Raw genomic sequence first — 8,370 nt, forward strand, 5'->3', positions numbered from 1 at the left:
TAGGCTGCTTCGGTGTAAAAAGTAAAGTAGAGATTCCTCTTCAAAGACTTCCCTCCCCATCTAATTAAGAAGAAATAGTAACTTCTCTTACAAGCAAAATTTATTCAAAGACCTGTTCTAACATTCTTAAATATCTGCTAGCCATAATAAAGAAATCAATGTATTTTATGTTCTTAGCTCCCACAATTTAGTGTAAATATTTGCCCTGGCATGCTTATACTGGTCCAAGCAAGCATTAGGTCATAGCCTGTTCCTCTTCCTTATTTGAAGGTGTTTTTACCTTTTTCAGTATACCACAAGTTACTTCCGCCTTCCTTTGTTCTCCTCTGCCTTTGCCTCTTTTAAAAAGTTCTAAGCTGCTAACCAATCAGGACAAATACACAATGTGAGGTCCTGTTCCTTCCAATAGAAACCCCGGACAGAGCACTAAGCTTGACGCGTCAAGTTATAAATGACCCTGTCTCCTTTATTTGGTGTATTCTCATGGCAAAACTGCTGACGAGTGCACCCTTTCTGCATAAAGTAAAAAAAAAAAAAAAAAAAAGGCCTTGCTGAAGAAATTAAATTTATGTTCCAGTGCTATTTCTTTACAGCACTGAAGAACAAGGATTTTAAAGATTCACTAACACATGTAAGAAGGCAGAAACAACTCAACGTTAAAACATGGAGTCTCACTTACAATCAGCACACATTGATGCACCACACAAAAAACCCTAGGCCACAGCTTGGTTCCTCCTTTTAAGAAAAGAAATGTGAAAGAATTTAAGAATGAGGAAAGACAATGAGAAAAACTCCTTTGGAACAATGTTTTGGTTTCATGGGTCTTCCATTTGAAAGCATTTGTGTAAAATGGAGAAGTTTGAGGGCATTCCACGTCTAATGGTTTAGGAACACCCCCTAGTGCTGTGTTGCCATGGAGCTTTCAGAAGTTGTGGTTGTTTAAAAGTGTGTAGCAGCTCCCCCTACCTTCCTCCTGCTCCAGTCAGGTAGGACATGTTGGCTTCCCCTTCACCTTCTCATAATTATAAATTTTCTGAGGCCTCCTCAGACAGGGTACCTATACAGCCTGGGGAACCGTGAGTAATTTAAACCTCTTTTCTTCATAAATTACCCAGTCTTGGGTAGTTCTTTATAGCAATATGAGAACAAGTATGAGAACAAAGTAATACAGAAGATGTGAGAACAATGTGACAGCAAACTAATACAGAAAACTAGAGAGGTGGGGCGTTGCTATAAAGATACCTGAAGATGTGGAAGCAACTTTGGAGCTGGGTAATGGGCAGAGGTTGGAACAGTTTGGAGGGCTCCTAAAAAGACAGGAAGATGAGAAAAAAGCAGGCAGATCCACAGGGCCAGAGCTTCTCAAACCCTTGAGAGCCCTCCTGTTGCCGTGTTATGCCCTGGATGTGAGACATAGAGTCAAAGGAAATTATTTTGGAGCTTTGAGATTGAATGAGCGCCCTGCTGGGTTTTGGACTTGCCTGGGGCCTGTAGCCCCTTTGTTCTGGTCATTTTTTTCTTTTAAAATGGGAGCATTCACTCAGTTGCTGTATCCCCACTGTTTCTTGGAAGTAACTCACTTGTTTTTTATTTTCCAAGCTCATAAGTGGAAGGGACTTGCCTTGTCTCAGATGAAACTTAGGATTTGGACATTTTGGGTAATTCTGGGATGTGCTACGACTTTGGAGGACTGTGGAGAAGGCATGATTTTGTTTTAAAATGTGAGAAGGACACAAGATTTGGGAGGGTTCAGGGCTAGAATAATAAGGTTTGTCTCTATGTTCCCACCCAAATCTCATTTTAAAATGTGATATGTTTCAGCCATGTCACCATCCAAATGTCATCTTGAATTATAGTTCCCATAATCCCCATGTGTTTTGGGAGGGACCGGGTGGGAGGTAATTTAATCATGGCAGTGGTTATTCTCATGCTGCTGTTCTCATGATAGTGAGTGAGTTCTCATGAGATCTGATGGTTTTATAAGGGGCTTTTCCCCTTTTTGCTCAAAGGACACGTTTGCTTCCCCTTCTGCCATGATGGTAAGTTTCTTGAGGCCACCCCAGCCATGCTGAACTGTGAGTCCATTGAACCTTGTTTTCTGTATAATTTACCCAGTCTTGGGTATGTCCTTATTAGCAGTGTGAGAATGAACTGTTACAAATTGTTATCTTCAGTGCTAGAGGTGGAGGCTGGTAGGAGGTGATCGAATCATGATGGTGGTTTCTAATGTTTTCGCACCATCCTCCTAGTGTTATTTTGTGATACAGCTCTCTTGAGATCTGGTTGTTTAAATGTGTGTATCACCACCCCCAACCTTCATGCTGCTCCAGCCATGTAGGATGTGTTGGCTTCCACTTTACCTTCTGGCATGATTGTAAGTTTTTTTAGGCCTCCTCAGTCATGCTACCTATACACCCTGTGGAATGTAAGTCAATTAAAACTCCTTTCTTCATAAATTACACCGTCTCAGGTAGTTCTTTTTAACAATGTGAGAATGGAGTATCAGACTTTCTAGTGCTCCAGATAGTTACATATTATGTTCTGTTTTGTGCATTTTAAACTGATGGCCAAATTACATTAAGTAAAATTTAGACCCAAAGGCTGACATGTACTAGAAAATTTCTATGTTCTCCATTTTTCTATTTTTTTCCCCTACCTGCTTTAAGTCTACTGTTAGTTTTCTACTGATTAAAAAAAAAAAAAAAATCACTTTTTGGCTAGAACCATTGTTTTTGTGTTTTTTTCTTTTTCTTCTTCTTCTTATTATTTGTAAACCAGTGAGTTTGTATCAATATCTCATGTCTAGAGTTCTAAAGTAAAAGCTTTAGAATCTTTGTTTGAGTGTGTATGTCTGTTTATCTGCACATATGTGTATTTTTTATGTGTTATAGCTACAAGGAACCAAATTAAATTAAAGTTAAGGAGACCTCATAAATTAAGGAAATAATAAGCCTAATGGCTTCTCAAGTCCATGAGACTTAAGTAACATTTTAAATGAATAAGCTAGCTTTAAAATTATTGGTAAAGTAATATTAGAGATGTCTTAAGAATTGTCAGCATTTTTATTTACACTTATTGATCAAGTGGTTTCATACTTATTCCTGCCAAATATTTTTTTTCCTGCCAAATATTGTAAGGTGCCAAAATTTGGCCCAAGGTTTGTAATACTATGAACCCAGCCCAAACAGAATGATCTTTGCTTGTGTAATTTTTAGTAAAGAAGACATTTAATATTATTGGTTTAATGAAAGCAACTAAATCCTGAGTTATTGGTAAAATACCCATATATTTAACCTTAAGTTTCTTAGTTAGGTAAATACCTGAAATTCATAGGGTATAAAAATGTTTAACAACAACACAAAATAATTAAATGATGACTGTCACAGTTTTTGTAAATAATGTAAGTAAACTATTAAATAAATGTATGATGTGACTATAATAAAATGAATGTCATATAATTTGGAATCTAAAATTATATTAAATAATAGATAAATGTTAAATGTATGGGTACTTTTCAATTTCAAAAATTATAAGGAAACTTTAAAAAATGGTTTTTTATTAAAAGACAATTATTTTTGTAGTTCAAAGTTTATTTAAACATTATTTATAATACAAGGCAAAAGACACTAGGGAATAAGAGAGATTTAAAGAAACATAAATATAAATAGGTACCTTTGGTAAGAAAGATTACAAGAAAACAAATTTTGTATGATAAAATAAAATAACAGGTTAAGAAGATGTATGTTTAAGACAAACTCCATAGCCGAAGTATGTTATGAAGAATCTGTGTAAGCCATAGTAAGTTTAGTAAAATGAAATTTATTTAAAAAAATATAAAACATATGATTAAGTAGGCTATAATTAAAAAGAGATTATAATAATCTTTCTGGTAATTGGATATTAATATTAAAATTAGACAAATACAAAACTAATGAATTGGTTATAAAAATTTATATTAAAATATTGTTATTCAATGCAAGAATATTTCAGTTTTTAAACTATATAATCAGTGTAATAGAAATTTAGTTTCTGCTGTACCCTGTTGCTTCAGTTCTTTCTCTGTTTTGAGAAGGCCTGGGATGGTAACTCTCTCCTTAAACTTTTGTTAAATTCTGTAACATTTCTTTTTGTTATTAGTCTAAAGCAAAGGAGACAGTTTTTGAAAACAGGCAAATGAAAAACATTTTTCAATCTGCCTGCTGAAACCAGCTTGGTCGTGGAGACACTAACTCAGTGGCACTGGAGGAATTAAAGATACAAACACAGAAATATAGCGTGTGGAGTGGGAAATCAAGGGTCTCACAGCCTTCAAAGCTGAGAGCCTCGAACAGAGATTTACCCACACATTTATTGACAGGAAGCCAGTGATAAGATTTATTAAAAGTATTCCTTACAGCAAATAAAGGGATGGGCCGAAATAAAGGGATGGGCTCTGGCTAGTTATCTGCAGCAGGAACATGTCATTAAGGCACAGATCGCTCATGCTACTGTGTGTGGTTTAAGAATGCCTTAAGCGATTTTCTGCGCTGGGTGGGCCAGGTGTTCCTTGCCCTCATTCCAGTAAACCGCAAACCTCCCAGCATGGGTGTCATGGCCATCAAGAGCATGTCACAGTGCTGCAGAGGCTGTTTCTGGCCAGTTTTAGGACTAGTTTATGGCCAGATTTTGGGGCCTGTTCCCAACATCTGCCTTTGTCTGTGTGTCTGTTATATCTATATATTACTTGTGTCATGTGGAAGGGATATTTCAATATCAAAATATATGAAAGAGCTCTAACCAATTGACTTGAAGAAAAGTTAATTGCTTATCACACTAATAAAAGCTAGCTTGGATACCTTTGAGTTCACATGACTATAGCAATATTTGGTAACATTAGTTTGGAAAATTTAATCTCAAATTTCTTTCCAATAGTTTAAAATCTGAGTCATGTTATGTTAAATTAAGTAATCCTCATTATGGTCACTGATAATTTAGGTTACAAAGAGTTAAAATAGTTGTAGAATAAAAAGTTTTTTTCGGTGAGGTTTATAAAAACAGAAGGATGTGATTTTTACTATTGAAAATGTAATTTTTTTCTTTATTTTTTATTATACTTTAAGTTCTAGGGTACATGTGCACAATGTGCAGGCTCATTACATAAGTATACATGTACCATGCTGGTCCACTGCACCCATCAACCCATCATTTACATTAGGTATTTCTCCCAATGCTATCCTTCCCCCCTCCCCCTACCCCATGACAGGCCCCGGTGTGTGGTGTTCCCCACCCTGTGACCAAGTGTTCTCGAGGCTGAGTCAACTTAAAATTTATATATTTTATAAATATATATATTTATAAATATATATTATATTTTATATAAAAAATATATATTTTATATATAATATAATATATATTTATTATATTATATAATATGTATTATTATATATTATATATAATATATAATTATAATATATTATATATAATATATAATATATTATAATTATATATTACATATTTATATACATTATATATTATGTATATTATATATTATATATGATATTATAATATAATATATAATATATATTATAATATATATAATATAATATATAATATATAATATATAATATATAATATTTATAATCTATAATATAATATATAATACATTATATATAATATATAATATAATATATATAATATAATATAAAATATATAATATATAATATGTAATCTATATTATATATATAAAAAATATATATAAAATATATAATATATATTTTATATAAATATATAAATTTTTATATATGTATATATGTGTGTATATATGTATATATGTATATATGTATGTATGTATAGATGTATGTATGTATATATGTATATATGTATATATGTGTATATATATGTGTATATATGTGTATATATATGTGTATATATATATAATCAAATGGATAAAGAGAAAAGTGAAAACTCATGAAATGAGAAACTTTTGACTCTCGCGTGGCTACATGGTCTCCCATCTTCAGAAGCTGCAGCTGGGCTGCATTCAGTTACTGAAGGTAAAAGTTACCAGTGGAATTTAGAGATGGATGATAGACATACTCCCAGGGAGTTAGTTCACTGAAAGCATAACAAAATGTAAACTAATAAGAAAACTACAAAATGTTAATTCCCTTGGTTATTGCTATCTGTAATCACTAAAATGAAAGTACAAGAGTGCGGAGTTTTGCCTTCGGGCTTGACCAAATTTACATGTGGACTCTCAGCTCAGGCCACTAGCCTCAAAGCTAGACACACACACAGGCACACACACACACACACACACACATACATCTTAAGCCAGGGCAACAAAGTTACCTTTGAGACCTGTAGTTACCAAGAAGATAGTCAATGCAGTGAAATAGAAAAAGAAGTTAACTATTAAACCCAGAGTGTATAATGTAAAGAAACTGCTCCTTTGTAGAGTAATATAATCAGTTTCCTGAGAAGCCTTTACTATAATTGATTGGAAAAATAACTACTTTAAGGACAACATTTTTTATTTTAAATGCTACGTAATGAAAAAGCATGGGTTTATGCAGGTCCCACAGCTCACGATTAAACAATCACTGAGGAGTATATGAGACCCAGCTTCACAAGCAGCCTAGTGGACTGAATAATTGCCACTGTAAGGTTTGATTACGCTGAGAAAGGGACTGCACAGCTCACCCTGTAAACTTCCAGGTGGAGTTCCCCAGATGAAGCACCTGATATGCTTCATATGCAAGCCATATGGAACTGGCTTTATGATGACCAGAATAGTATTCAATTAAATATACCTATTACCCTGGTCATAGTAAATGCTATGGTTAAGTGGGCCCCTTCTACCTGGGCATCCCAGGTGACATTACTCCTGCAGAATCAAACAACTGTTTGAGAAGCCTTCCCAAATTTGCTGTCCCCCATGGATCTTACCGATGTTATTAAAACATTAGGGTAATTAAAAAAATGGGCAAGGTAAAAGGGAGTCAAAGGACTCATCCCATCACAGTGGAAATCTTTAGATGATTATTAAGAAATAAAATAAATAAAATAAAAATTGATAGTGTAAACACAAAGGCTTTTACAATGCTATCAAAGGTGGGGTGAACAAAAGGGAGCTCCTGCTGGTCTTCAAACATTAAAGGGACCTACACCAGTTTTTTTGTATTTGCCTTAGATTGGATTTTTTTTAAGCAAAGTTTTTAATCTAATGGGAAAGCTGACATTGCCTGCAGCAATGTTGAGGCAAGTTTAGATAAAGATTGAGAAAAGGGCTTGAGTCTCTTGGATCAACCCTCTTCTCGGAGGGTTTATTTTTTACCAGAAAGGTAAATTGGTTTGAAGATAAAGAAGAAAAGCTCCTGGGATCAGAGCATAAAATTGTAAATGTTGAGAGGATTATGAAATTTGAGTTGTTTAAACAGGTTATATGTAAGGTGGTTGTGATTCCTTTACCTAAATGTCTTATGAAAATGGATATTCTACCTGAATGGGAGATATTTTCCCAATGTAGTTGTCTAAAATTGAAGGCATGTAAACCCGCTCTTTGAGAAATGCTATTTGGACAGCTAAGTGAATACTAGCTAAAGTGCTGGTTGAGACAAATCCTCCACTTCATAGCCCTTTGTGGAAAGTTTATTGGGTCTTATGGCAAAAGCCTGTGAGCATTTTGAAGTGACAATTACTGGGACTTTGGACTAGAGAATTTCCACTTAAGAAGTATTTACAGCTTTGCTATGGGATGTTAACTGAAACTACCTCTATGCTAGTGGAAATAATGGTGACTGAAAGAGTTCCATGATAAAATAAAAATGGTTTATACAGAATCTTGCTACCTGGGATGCAAGAAAGACATATTTACGAGCAGGGAGCCTCTTTTTCCCCTTAGGATGGACCCTGACTATGTGAGGAGCTGTTACATTCTACAGTGCTTAATAAAAAGCTCTCATATTGCAAGAGCTGCTTATCTTGTGAATGGCAGTTCAAAGGTGAACAGATGCCTTCTTGTTTGGAAAGCTGCTGCTCCAGTTAAAGAGGAGTCAAAGAAATATTTTTCTTTTGAGTTTTTTATAGTTTAGAGCAGTTGGGTAAAATTTGCTTTTGTAAGCAAATTTACCTTTTTCTCTGAGTTCTCCACAATTTGGAAACTCTTCATGAGTCTTTTGATTTTGTGATAATATTGTTATTGGTATAAGTTTAGTAAAAAATATATATTTTTAAAATAGGACAATTGGAGACACCAGTTATTTTACCAAGGCTTTGACTAGAATAACGTTTTTACATAAAGTTCCAGCACAGCTAACTTGAAAAGAGCCAATGTGGCTGATCAATTCTTGCTGCACTTTATGTGAATAATAAGGCCAAGTATAATAATCC

Source organism: Pongo abelii, chromosome 3 (assembly GCF_028885655.2).
Source record: "Pongo abelii isolate AG06213 chromosome 3, NHGRI_mPonAbe1-v2.0_pri, whole genome shotgun sequence".
Lineage (NCBI taxonomy): Eukaryota > Metazoa > Chordata > Mammalia > Primates > Hominidae > Pongo > Pongo abelii.